This window comes from Carica papaya, chromosome 5 (genome assembly GCF_054855325.1).
Source record: "Carica papaya isolate Zhongbai chromosome 5, ASM5485532v1, whole genome shotgun sequence".
NCBI lineage: Eukaryota > Viridiplantae > Streptophyta > Magnoliopsida > Brassicales > Caricaceae > Carica > Carica papaya.
In genome coordinates, this window is record NC_142313.1 from 37683426 (window position 1) to 37697010 (window position 13585).

Sequence of the window (13585 nt, forward strand, 5' to 3'; positions counted from 1 at the left end):
CCCGACGTCACCTCCCCTCAACCCGGATTAGGTCACTCAACCGTACAAATGTTCTCATCAGTCACCAGTATCGGCGACCATCAATGAACCTTCTATCTCTCGACCCCTAACAAGTCACACACGCACACACATATACTATTTTCTCCCGTCACCAATATCGGCGACCCAACCCCTTGCCCGTTAGAGTCTCTTTACTATCACCACTATCGACGATTAACTTACTCCTTCTAGATATCGACAATCAATATCGGTGTCCCCCCAGCACAACCAACTCAAGGACAATATCACCCCGTTTTTACTCCACAACATTGTCCTGAGGCTCTCCTATAGTTTTAACCTGTATACAGAACCTACACATGTCTCCCCAAATGACACACACTAACCCTTAGCACACATACACCAGTAATGTTCATTTACCAAACTCCTAAATTTACACATGCAACTCACACCCGTACACCACACATCTATACCGATACACCTCTATCCCGATCCCTCACACCCCCGCGCTACAAGCCTCCCTTTCCTACTCCCTAATTTTCAGAATGCACACACTCCACCCTTCCATGCCTACCTTCTCTGTTAGCACCCAACACACTCTCTATCCCTGCCTTCACTCCTCCATGTACCTCCATTCACAACCACACAAAATTTTCTCTCTCACACGAACCTCACTTACTCACCGAACTCCTTATTCTCTCTCCTCCTGCGGCTTCCTCCATGTATCTGCACTCACAATCACACCTAATTTTTTCTCTCTCACGGACCTCACTCACTCACCTAACTCCTCATTCTTTCTCCTCCCGCGGCCTCCTCCATGTGCCTCCACTCACAATCACGAAATTTTTTCTCTCTCACGGACCTCACTCACTCACCGAATTCCTCATTCTCTCTCCTTCCGTGGCCTCCTCCATATATATCTTTCACACTTCTACAATTCCACCGACCATCTCCACCTGCCTATCCCCTAAATCACAGTTTTCTACTCTATATCCTAAGTGATGTCTATATTCCTAAACCTACGGTCACAATTTCAAATTCATACTAAACCTACATATGAAACTTAAGATTTACCGTACCTCACATCTCCATCTTTCTTTCTGCACTCCCGTGGCTTGCACAACCACTGTCCTCCTTCTTTTTCTCTCTCTCTTCTCGTTCCTCCTCGCTCTGGCTCCTCTCTCTCTTTCTCGAACCTTCTCTTCCCCCAACCCCTCTTCTATGTTTTCTTTCTTTTCTTTTTCTTTTTTTTCTTTTTCTCCTCCTATTTATATCCCACCTGCCTCTCATCCTGCCCATCCATCTCACTTCATCCCAGCTGTCCACTCTCTCTTCTCCAAACAACACTGTTTCATTTTCCTCTTCTCCAAACGACGTTGTTTCCTCCTCCTCTTCTCCAAATGGCACCGTTTCCTCCTCTTCTCCCCAACTACACCATTTTTCCATTTATAATTATTACTATATACATATATATACATACATAAAAGAAATTTTTTTTTTCTTTTTTTTTTACCAATATCCAATTACTATAGTAGACGAGATATTATGTGCATATTGTTTTCTTTCTAAATGCCTAAAAGACATTGATTCTGTAACGCCCAAATAATTGGACATTTTTTTAATTTTATTATTAATTTTGTTTATTAAGTTTAATTTTTTTTTTAAAAAGTGCCACGTCAGCAGCCACGTCAGCGGCCCAATCAGCAGCCCTGGCCAACCAGGACCTGCTGCGTGGCAAAACCACGTCGACCCGGGGACGGGCCACGTTGGCGATCCGCGTGCGCGCGATCGGACGGCCCAAATGCGTCCCCGCGCGCACGAATGGCCCAGATCAAGCGTGCGCATGGACAGCCCAGATGCAATCGCACGGACGGTCCAGATGCACGCGAACGGACGGCTCAGATTCAATTAAAAACGGACGGTTCAGATTTAATCAAAATGGACGGCTGAGATCAAAAGGCAAAAAGGTATAAATAGAACCCCCACACCTGACCACAAAAACCCTAGTCGCCTGCCCTCGCCGGAGAAGACGAACCAGACGCCGGAGGAGCCGGCCGCCGCCACCCGCCGCCGCACCGGGGAGATTTCCGACTGCCAATCGAGGTAAATTTCATACCCCCGACTCGTTTTTCCACGCTGAGTTCCCCTGTGGCCAAATCGGGGCCAAAATCCCGGCCAAACGGCCGGAAAACACGGCCGAAATCCAGCGGCGCCGCCGCACCCCTCCTCGGTTTTTGCCTCCGATGAGGCCCTTCCCGGCCTCCGTTTAATGAAATTTTTATATCACCGTGATCACCATTCTTTTCTCTACAGGTTGATCAGAGCCGAATCACCAAAACACGAACCTCGCCGGAGAGCCGCCGCACCCGAGAGCACTGCCGTCAGTAAGCTTCGGTTTTTCAAAATTTTTTGGCCCCTCGAGGGCCCTAGGGTTGTTTTATCACAGGGACCGATGTAAGGGTGGCCGAATTCGGCCAGAAACGGCCGATAACGGCCAACCCGAGGCGAATCGTCGCCGCAAGCGGCGGCGCCATCGCCGGAGCACGACAGAGCCGCCGTGCCGGAATTGCGATATTGGTCGAAAGGGGCCCTGGGTCTAATTTGGGATTTTTTGGAACACATGCAGGTACCAGTGGTGCGTTTCAGTTCCCCGGAAAAAATTCAGAGAAGATTTGGGACAGCCTTTAGGCGCATTGTGAAGCCGTGTTTGGACCCCGAAACGAGTAAAGACCCCTCACCCTATTTCCTATTACGGTATTAAAGTTCAATAATGATAAAATGGTATTTCTTGAATCAATGAATGTGTGAAATTGCTTAAGGTCGCTAATGGAGCCCGAGTCTGGTGTGTTTGTCGGTTAATTGTTATTTGGCCTATTTTACAGTTTTAAATGCAGTATGAGGTCTGATGTTTTCATTTCATAGTTTCGTGTGCATATTTTACTGTTTTATTGATTATGGATTGAATGACTGAGAAACCGATGTTGTATGTTGTCTTGTTTGGCATAAATTACTGTTTTGCTTGTTTGTGTGTGAATTAATGATGCTGACTGAGGAAAAGGGGAATGAAAGGTTATGTAAATTGATAATTGTATAATGTGATCAGTCTGACTAGATATCCTGGGAGATGGTGGACGGACCGGGTCCGTAGGGAACCCTACCGGAATTGTGGTCTCTCATGCTGGACGGGGTATGAAGACCTTATGTGTTTTGGCGCCCATACCGGACGGGGTATGGGGACGGCCCGTTTCACCCTCATACCGGATGGGGTATTGAGGTTTATAGTTTTGGCGCCCATACCGGACGGGGTATGGGGACGGCCTTGGAATCTGATTACAAGTGTTAAGGGTTCACGGGTAGCGGGACCCCTATGGATCCCCATGGATACTAGTAGCCTGGTAAATAAGGAAAAATATGTTGTGTAATGATTGAATTACAAAAGGCGTGATAAGTATTATGTTATACAGTTTATATGATTTCATGATGATGATAATGTTATTGCTTTCGTATACAGTTTTATAAATTTCACCGAGATAAGTGGATGGTAAAGGTTTTATTATTGATAAAAGGATTTGTTATAAATTATGCTCCATTGGTCTTTTTGTGTTTTCTACCCACCTTTACCTCCGTGACGGTGAGATATCGTGATGTCTTTACTGGGATAGTGTAGCTCATTCCTTATTTAATCATTTCATATCAGGAAGATATTGTTCCCGAGCTCGTTCCGCAGGAAGACGACGAAGTGGACGCCTAAAGACTCCATACTCATATTCATAGCTTTTACTTTCGAGTTTCTCCTTTAGTTAGTTTGATTTTTTATATTTTGAGCACGTTTTTGGTTTTAGTGTAAGGGATGTTAATTGAAATTTTGACTTCGCTTCCGCATTTGACATTTTTAATACATATATTTCATTTTAAATTTCCGGGGCCGTTACAGATTCAATATTCTTCACCAAAGCATTTTGTGCTTCTTTTAAAGTCTAGGCTTCTAGAAGAGCTTCTAGTGAGAATAATTCACAAGAGGACTAAAGTATTTAGAAGCAAGAATTCCGTAGGCAAACTTGGCATTGTAGACCTTGTTGGAGCCGTGATCCAAATCCAATTGTCTTAAAAGATATACTACATAATCTAATTTTTTAAATCTTATAAGTAGTTTTTGAATCTCACTGACACTTTACATGTTTTAAGTAAATTTCGTAGATTTCTAAATATATTTATGTATAAAATATATAAATTACGATTAGTTTATGCATATTATATACTAAGGTTCAAAAAAATAAAAGAAAATACTTTTAAAAGTTTAAACCAAAATCAAGATAAGATTTTTGCTTACCTTAATTAATTAATTCATTTTAATGTTTTCTTGCACGAATTCAATAGATAGAATGTCACAGTGCCCATTAGTCAAAACAGATGTAACATACATAATATATATATATGTGGAAGAAGAAACATACATAATACTTAAAAAAACATAAAGTATAAATTTAATCAAAGAAAGTTCAAAGCTATCTAATTGATAGACTGTTGTCGTACGACAACAAATTACAGTGTATGCCTTAAATTCAACGTAATGACAAATAATTAAAATTAAAAAATAAAAGAGGTAGTAAATTGGGACTAAAGATTAAATCCAAATTATAATTTTGTCTTGCTATTTAAACTAATTATTTTTAACAATTTATTTCTTCAGATGTGATTTTTTTTATTACTTTAAATAATTTTTATGTTTTTATTTATTCTCTATTCTTTCTTCCATTTTCTATAATTTTATTTTTTTTATTTTAAATTTGTATTTATTCATATTTAAAAATATAAGAATGTGCACATGACTTTTTTAAAAAAATGTTTCTTATAAAATTAAAAAAAAAAATTCAAATAACATCTAATGCGTTGTAACATTCGATGAATTTTGCTTTGCATATTGTTTAAAAATAATTACCTAATTTATAATTAAAAAATATATTTATTAATTTCAATTTAAATAATTTCTTAATAAAAATTAAATACTAGCGAAGCATATCTCATTAGTTTATTATGGGTGAGAGATAATAATTGTTTTTTTTCTTTTGAGTAGTGGTGTAAAATAATAAATAATAATTTTTTATATTTAATAAAATCAATTTTTTTTAAATAAAGTAATAGCATTAATAACTGAAAATATCATTTAGTACAAGTTTATTAATTGACTACAAAAATTAAATTTGGTAGCTCATTTAACTATTGGTGTGAATTTCTTCTTCTGTTAGTTCTATCAATTGCATCGATTTTTGCTTCCATAGAATTTTTTATCTTTTAGAATCTCGTTTAGCTCTATTGTAAGACTCTTTCTCTCTTTGAATTTTTTCTTATAGATTTGTCTTTTTGAACTTTTTTAAAAACTACCTCTGTTTATTTTAGTTTTATCGAATATTCTCAAAATACTCCGTATTTTGTCTTTTAAGTGAATTTCTAGTATTTTTTATTTTGAATAAATATTTGTAGGTATTTCTTGTTCCATCCATATATCTTCAACCATCTTCTAGCATGTGTGTTGTCCTTAAATTATATTATTTCTTTAAATCTTATCATTCGTTGATATCTTTTTTCCTTTTATCCAACTTTAAAAGTAAAAGAGAATGATAAGAAATAATGTAATAAAAATATACGAAAATAGAACTTATAACATCGTATAATAATCAAATAATTTTTTAAAATTTAAATAATTAATAAATATTAGTAAAAAATATTCTACTACCACCAATTTGCATTATGCATATATATTATCTTCATTTTACTACGTTTTTTTTTTCCTATTTTTAGAATAAATTTTTATATAAATTTACAATTTTATTTGTTTATTAATATAATATTAAATATTTATTCTTTACATGATAGTAGGTACTTCTATAATTTTTAATAAAATATGAGTTTGAGTCATATATTATATCATATATCATTGTAAAGAGGGTTAGATTCAAGTTATAAAGTTAACATGTATTTTTATTAAAAATTTGCATTGTCATATGCACTATTCAAGAATTTGTATAGTCATTAATATTTGTTTCACTTAATTTAAAATTTAATATTATTGATATAATTTTATTTTATGCAAGTATTTCATTGTTATGTTTAAAAAAATCTTGTGACCAACATTTCACGGGCCAAGATATTAGAAATATGATATTACTACGTCAATACATATATGCAAGATGAGGCTGATTCTGAATTGCAAGAATCCAAGCATAAGTCAACACAAAGTCTTCTGCTTCCATTTATGATGGCTTAACTACCATTTCCAGCTACTCCAATGATCAAAACGTTGTTAATCATTACTCAAATCATAAACCCAATTGAGCAAGAAACCAGAAGAAAAATAACCTCGAAATCGCCATGAAAAATTTTCCTGCTTTCCTCTTCTTCACTCTGTTATTTCTTTTGCAACTCTCATCGTCTTACATCCTTCCTCAGCAGTACTTCATCGACTGTGGTTCAGATTCGACAGTTCCGATAACTCTCGCTGGCCGGAACTTCATTGTTGACAGTTCTCATGGTTCCTTCTCCGTCGGAGCAAGTGAAGCTGTCGTAAACGACGCAGCAGACCCGTCTCTGCCACTTTATCGAACAGCGAGAATTTACAGAAACCCATCTTCCTTTGATTTCAAGAACATCACTGAAAATGTCACTTATCTCATCCGCCTCCATTTCTTTCCCTTCACGTCGCACCGGGGGATAAACCTTGTGGACTCAGTGTTTCATGTTTGGGCTTCTAATTTTTCTCTCTTATCCAATTTTACTGTACGGAACAGCCATGAATTTCCTGTAATTACGGATTTCTTGCTGAGAGCCAAGGATAATACTCTCAGTATATATTTTGCTCCGGCTGATGGAACCTCTGTTGCTTTTGTGAACGCCATTGAAGTGTTTCTTGCTCCTGAAGATTTTATAATCAACGATGCTCCGCGTGTTACTTCGGGAGGAAGTGATGGTGTCTACAAGGGTTTGGTTTCTCAGGGTTTACAAACCGTTTACAGGGTTAATGTGGGAGGAGAAGAAATCAATGACTCACCAACGGTGACACTGGGTTGGGTACCGGATGATGAATATGTTGTTAATGGAGGTTCTTCTGTTCAAAACTGCAGTTTATATAATGACAGACTTAGATATGGCGAGTTGAAGAAACAGCCTGAGGAGAATGTTATCCCTGATCTTGTTTACAAGACTTGCAAGAAAGTGGAAGCAGGAAATGGGGTTTCTCCTAACATAACTTGGAGATTCAATGTGAGTCAAAATACTGGTCTTCTTGTCAGGGTACATTTTTGTGATACACAGAGTTCCTCAGCTAATATGCTTAATTTCAGTCTCTATATCTATGGAAACTTCAGAAAGAATATAAATCCGTATGCCAATGGAGATCTTTCTGACACAGGTGTCCCTTTTTATTATGATTTTGTTGTTGAGTCTGATCACACTGGATTCTTAAATGTTAGCATTAGCCTTGCATCTGATAATGAAAGCACCATACAAACATTTGCATATCTGAATGGGTTAGAGATTATGGAGTTCATGAAAGAATCCCATCTGGCTCTTCAGCTAACCAAGGCTAAGAATAAGAAAATCCTACATATCATTATTCCTTTAGTTTCTGCTGTGTGTTCTTTGTTTGTGTTGATGGTGATGGTATTTTTGGGTTTGAAATGGAGGAAAGGTAAGCAAGTTGAGACTATAATATCTGAGGCTATGCTTCCTTACCAAGGAGGACAAGGCGGTAGTCTCTATAGTAGGGTGAGTGATAGAACTATAACTTCCTCTCCTGTCCCAAACTTGAACCTCAAACTAAAGATATCATTTGCTGAAGTTTTGGAGGCAACCCACAACTTTGATTCTAAGTTGCTGATTGGTGAAGGTGGATTTGGCAAAGTTTACAAGGGGGTTCTTAAGACTGGAAAGAAAGTAGCTGTAAAGAGAAGTGACTCAAGACATGGACAAGGCCTCCCGGAGTTCCACACCGAGATTATTGTGCTCTCCAAAATCTGCCATCGTCATCTTGTTTCCTTGATTGGTTATTGTGATGAGGGTGCGGAGATGATACTGGTGTACGAGTTCATGGAGAAGGGGACTTTAAGAGACCATCTCTATAGTTCCAACAGTAATGAGAAGAAGCAATCTGCACTTTCTGGGTTAACTTGGAAGGAACGGCTTGAAATTTGCATTGGTTCTGCAAAGGGCCTTCATTACCTTCACACAGGATCAGATGGGGGAATTATTCATCGAGATGTGAAGTCGACAAACATCTTGCTCGATGAAAACTATGTGGCTAAAGTTGCTGACTTTGGTCTTTCAAGGTCAGGTCCTCCTGATCCTGATGATTTCAGCATGGGAATTAAGGGCAGCTTTGGTTATCTAGATCCTGAGTACTTCACAAGCTTTCAATTCACAGAAAAATCTGATGTTTATTCTTTTGGTGTGGTTCTTCTTGAAGTGCTTTGTGCTAGACCTGCCATTATTACCTCGAGTAAGATACAGGAGGTGAACTTAGCTGACTGGGGTTTGTTCTGGCACAAGAAAGGGCAACTTGAAAAGATTATTGACCCATTGTTGGTGGATCATATAAATCCTAACTCACTGAGAATTTTTGGTGAAGTAGTTGAGAAATGTCTGAGGGCAAATGGAGCTGATAGGCCTACTATGCTTGATGTACTCTGGGACTTGGAATACGCATTGCAGATGCAACAAAATAAAGTTCGAAGAGAGCCACACGAGGATAGCACAATGGATGCCTCATTCGAGTTAGGATTGCCTGTTGTGGGGCGCTTGGCTTCGATCAACTTCCCATTCGAGAAAGATGACAAAGAAGAGGACGGTGATTCAGAAATAACAGCTAGTGCAGTTTTCTCCCAACTGAAGATCGAAGGTGCTAGATAATCTTCAATAGTTTGCATATTAATAAGTCTAGTGTCTATGGTTTATTGTTTACCATTGAATGTGTTTATAGTTGCTACTAAAATATTCTTGTAGTTCAAGTTGTTTCATTACAAGGGCTGTAAATTTCCTTGTGATGTATGGAGAAGTCTTGTGGTTTGATGTATTTCTGTACTCAAAACATCAAATGGAATGGATGTATAATCTTGAAGATTACTAATTATCTAATATTCGAGTCCGGACCTAAGATTAATTTTTACATTAAAAAATTATATAAAAATTTAATTTAATGTGAATTATGAAAAAAAAAAAGGTTATGGATGAAATTGAAAATAATTTTGAAAAAAATGAGTGAAAATTTGGGTTCGGAAGGTATTTTTGAAAGAAAATTTAGAAACTGGGGGTCAGAACGCCATTTTAAAAAATTGCGCCATGTAGGACCGTTCAGTCAGCAGTTTTGACGAATCGGAGTGCGTTGCGTGGTAAGGCGAGCTAACTCGGTGCCATGCGGGAGACCACGCTGGAGATCCGCGTACCCCGCGATTGGACGGTCCGGAAGTGTTCCCACACACGTGGACAGTCCGGATCAGTTCCCTCCTCAGGTGTTATCGGACAGTCATGATTAAACGCAATGAACGGTACAGTTTCGTTCTCTCTTTAAACGTGATCATACAGTCGATATCAAATCGCGATAAACAGTTCAGATTCATTTCTTTTTTTACGTGATCGGATGGTTGAAATCGAACGCGATAAACGATTCATATTGACGCGAGATGGCTACAAATATCTCGCATAACACCGAACCCAAACCCTAACCACCAGTCTCCCGTTGGAGAAGAAGAACCAGTCGCCAGAGAAGGGAGCCAATTACCGCCCGCCACCTGCCGCTGCACCGGAGCCATCTCTGATAGCAAAAAAAGGTAAAAATTCTCTTATCCGCTCGGAATTTGATTCTGAACACCTCTATGGCCAAAGGAGCAAAAGGAACGGCAGATGAGCTGGAAACCGTGGGCAAAACCCAAAACTTCCTCCGATGAGCCTTTTCTCGATTCCTGTTTCATGCGATTTTTTCACCATCGTGATTACCGTTCTGTTTTCTATAAGTTGATTAAAGGAAAATGCCCAGTTGAAAGATTAGCTGGCGGAGCTATCGCACTGAAAAATTCTACCGCCAGTAAGTTTTTGTTTTTTGACTTTTTTCGGCCAATTGAGACCCCATAACGTGTTTTCTTACAAAGATGAGTATAAAATCAACCGAAACCGACCAAAATCGGCCAAAAACAACAAAGTCGAGGCAAACCACCCCGCAGGCGGTGGTATTATTGCCCGTGCATGGCGGTGCCGCCGTGTTGGAATCCAAAATTGGCCGGAAAAGGGTTTTAACATCGATTTTGAGTTTTTTTAGGTATTTTTAGGTACGCCAAACGTGTTTTAATCTCTGCAAAAAAATTCAAAAAAATCCGGGGACCGCTAGTAGGTGCAGTAGAAGTTTGTTATTTTGGACACTAATTCGGGTAAGAATTCGGGACTGCTAGTAGGCGCAGTAGAAGTTTGGTATTTTAAACACCGATTCGGGTAAGAATCTCTGACCTTATTCTTTGTTATGGAATCGAAATCTAATTATAAATAATATGGTATTTTGTGTAATTTAAAAAAATTCGAGAATTAATTACAGGTTACTAATGGAGCCGGAACCAATTATTTGTTACTGTTTGTCTTGTTTTAACTGATTGTTTAATTTTACGATTTTAAATGCATGATAATACACTGAAATTGGTAAGATAATTCAGTTGTGTTTAGTTGATGCATGTATTTCTTTTCTTACATGATTTACGGTCAATTTGTGAAACTAAAAATTAAAATGTAAATAAAAAATTGATTGGTTAAATGAATGAGTGAATGATTGTTTTACTGGATATTCTGAAAGATGGTGGACGGATCGGGTACATTAGTAACCCTACCGTGAATGTTGCCTCATACCGAACCGGGTATCAAAAAATTGTATTTTACCGGACGGGGTATGGGGACGACCTGATTCACTCTTATACCGGACGAGATATTAAGAAATGACATTTTTGGCGCTCATACCGGACAAGATATGGGGATGCCCCGATTCATCCTCATACTGGACGGGGTATTGAGGAATAGTTCTTTTGACGCTCATACCAGACAAGGTATAGAGACGGCAGGTTAGTTGATAAGTTTTGATATGGGTTCACGCATGGTGAGACATCACTATGGACCCCCAAGGATACCAGTAAGCAAATAAAAAGGAAAAGTTGTTGTTCTGGCTAATTTGAATATGAGATTATGATGTTGTTTATATTATTGCCTTTATAGATCAGTTTTGAAAATCTCGCTACGGTAAGTACACAATAAATAATTTTATTTATGATAAATGAATTTACTTAATTTATGAGCTCAGTTGGTTGTTTTTATGATTTTTACCGACTTTTATTTTTATGTCGGTGAGTAGTGTGATATTCTTACTGGACTAGTGTAACTCACCCTTTGATGAACAATTTCAGATCAAGAGGACTAAGATTCAGATCCCGATCAGCAAGGGGTTGTGAATAGTTTACTACCCGGACTTCCTTCAAAGGCTAGTGAAGGTCGTTCTAGGATACCTAATTGTTTACTTTTTATTTACTTTTTTGATTTTTCACTTGTTCTTTTAGAAAGATCATTCCCGTAGACCTATTGGATATTCTAAATTATTGTGTAAGAAATGTAAACCTTAACTCTATTATTTCGTTTTCGCATTTAATTTATAATTTATTTCCTTTTAAGTTTCGAGTCATTACAGTTGGTATCAGAGCCGTGTTCCCCGGAATCATTCCTTACAAAAAAACTTAAGTAAACACCAAAAAATGAATTATCACTCAACCATTCATTGTGAAATGCAGGTATAGATAGATGAGGAGAGGAAGACCCCCACTAAATCGAGCAGCCCGGGAGGGTTCGCTTTGAGAGGATGTTGACCGACTCTTTGAAATGCTGGAAAGGCTCATTGTTGCCTAGCAGATCCCGGAGGAAAGGACGGAACTACCTGACCCTCCTCCGCTGCCACAGTTTGAGCCACCTCTGCAGCGGGAGAAGCCTGAGCCACCCTGGTACAACCCTGCTCCTCCACAGTACCATCCGGCACCACCATAGTATAGTCTGGTGCCCCCACCGCATCACCTGGCACCACCACAATCCATCCGGTGCCTCTACCATATCATGCAGTACCACCATAGGGCCACCCGATCCCTATTCAGCACAATCCAGTCCCTCTTTCACGGGACCCAGTTCCACCCATTATGGACTCAGGCTAGATTGAAAAGTACAAAAGACTAAACCCATCTACTTTTACAGGAGCATCATCCTTTGAAGAGGCCGAATACTGGTTAGCTGAGACATAGAAGACTTTCATAACTCTTGGGGTGGTTCTCAAACAGAGAGTTATACTTGCTACCTACATGCTGGTGGGAGAGGCAAGTCGCTGGTGGGAGAGGCAGGTCGCTGGTGGGAGAGGCAGGTCGCTAGTGGCAGCTCAACCAGGTCACCCTGTCCGTTTCAGTCACTTGGGAATAGTTCCTGATGACCTTTAATGCAGAGTACTTCCCAGAGCATCTCCGACATCTGAAAGAAATTGAGTTTGCACATCTAGTCCAAGGTGATATGACTGTGTCAGAGTATGCCCGAAAATTCCTAGAATGGGGCCGATATTCCCCTGAAAATATGATGGATGAAGACAGAAAGACAAGAAAGTTCGAGTGGGGCCTCCATCCTAAGATTAGACAGCAGCTGTATGTGTTCGAGCTCAGCACTTACTCAACCATTCTGGCCAAGTCACAGGTAGTGGAGAGGAACCTTCGCATTTTTTCTCAAGCAGTGGGGAACCTCAGTTCCTCGGTTTCACACTACAGACCAGCACCCACTATACCTGTTCAGCAGAACAAGAGACTTAAACTAATGAATCAGGTTCCTCATCAGATTCTGATAATAGGACGTGGTAGGATTTGTCAGCACTGTAGCAAAGATCATGGAGACCGACTTTGTTATCGCATCAACAATACTTGCAGTATATATGGGAGTGCCTAGTACTACACGAGAGAGTGCTCGAGTAGTCAGAACCAGGCCAGACCTCCTATCCAGGGCAAAGCTCACATTCTCACTCAGTAAGATGCAGAAGCCAATCCAGTCGTTATACAGGGTATGTACACTATCTATAATTATCTTGCACATATTTTGATTGATACTAGTGTCTCATATTTATTTGTCTCACATGTTTTTGCACCAAACTTGAATGTATTATCTAAAAGACTTGATTATGTATTGTTTGTATTTACTCTTGGGAGTATGACACTATTAGGAGAGGTTATATACAGAGCTTGTATAATAGATATAGCAGATAGAAAATTGAGTGTGAACCTAATAAAGATTGACACATGGGACTTTGAAGTAATCCTAGAAATGAACTAGCTAGTGGCGTATCATATCATTGTAGATTATTTTCAGAAGAAACTTGTATTCAACCCTCATAATAAAGAGTGATTCATAAATTAATAAAATTTTTAAACATTATTCCCTTATGGCAATTTATTTTTTGATTTTAAAGTACTTTAACTCGGTTGTTTTCTCTAACTAGGCAAACCTAAGAAAGAAATTTGCATCCGTGATATTTCAATAGTCCGAGACTTTCCGA

General features: G+C 38.8%; 1 pseudogene; it reads left to right on the forward strand.

Annotated features, from left to right (window-relative positions):
• Positions 1–6188: 6188 nt before the first annotated feature.
• Positions 6189–9118, forward strand: LOC110825378 (putative receptor-like protein kinase At5g24010 pseudogene; annotated as a pseudogene).
• Positions 9119–13585: the final 4467 nt, after the last annotated feature.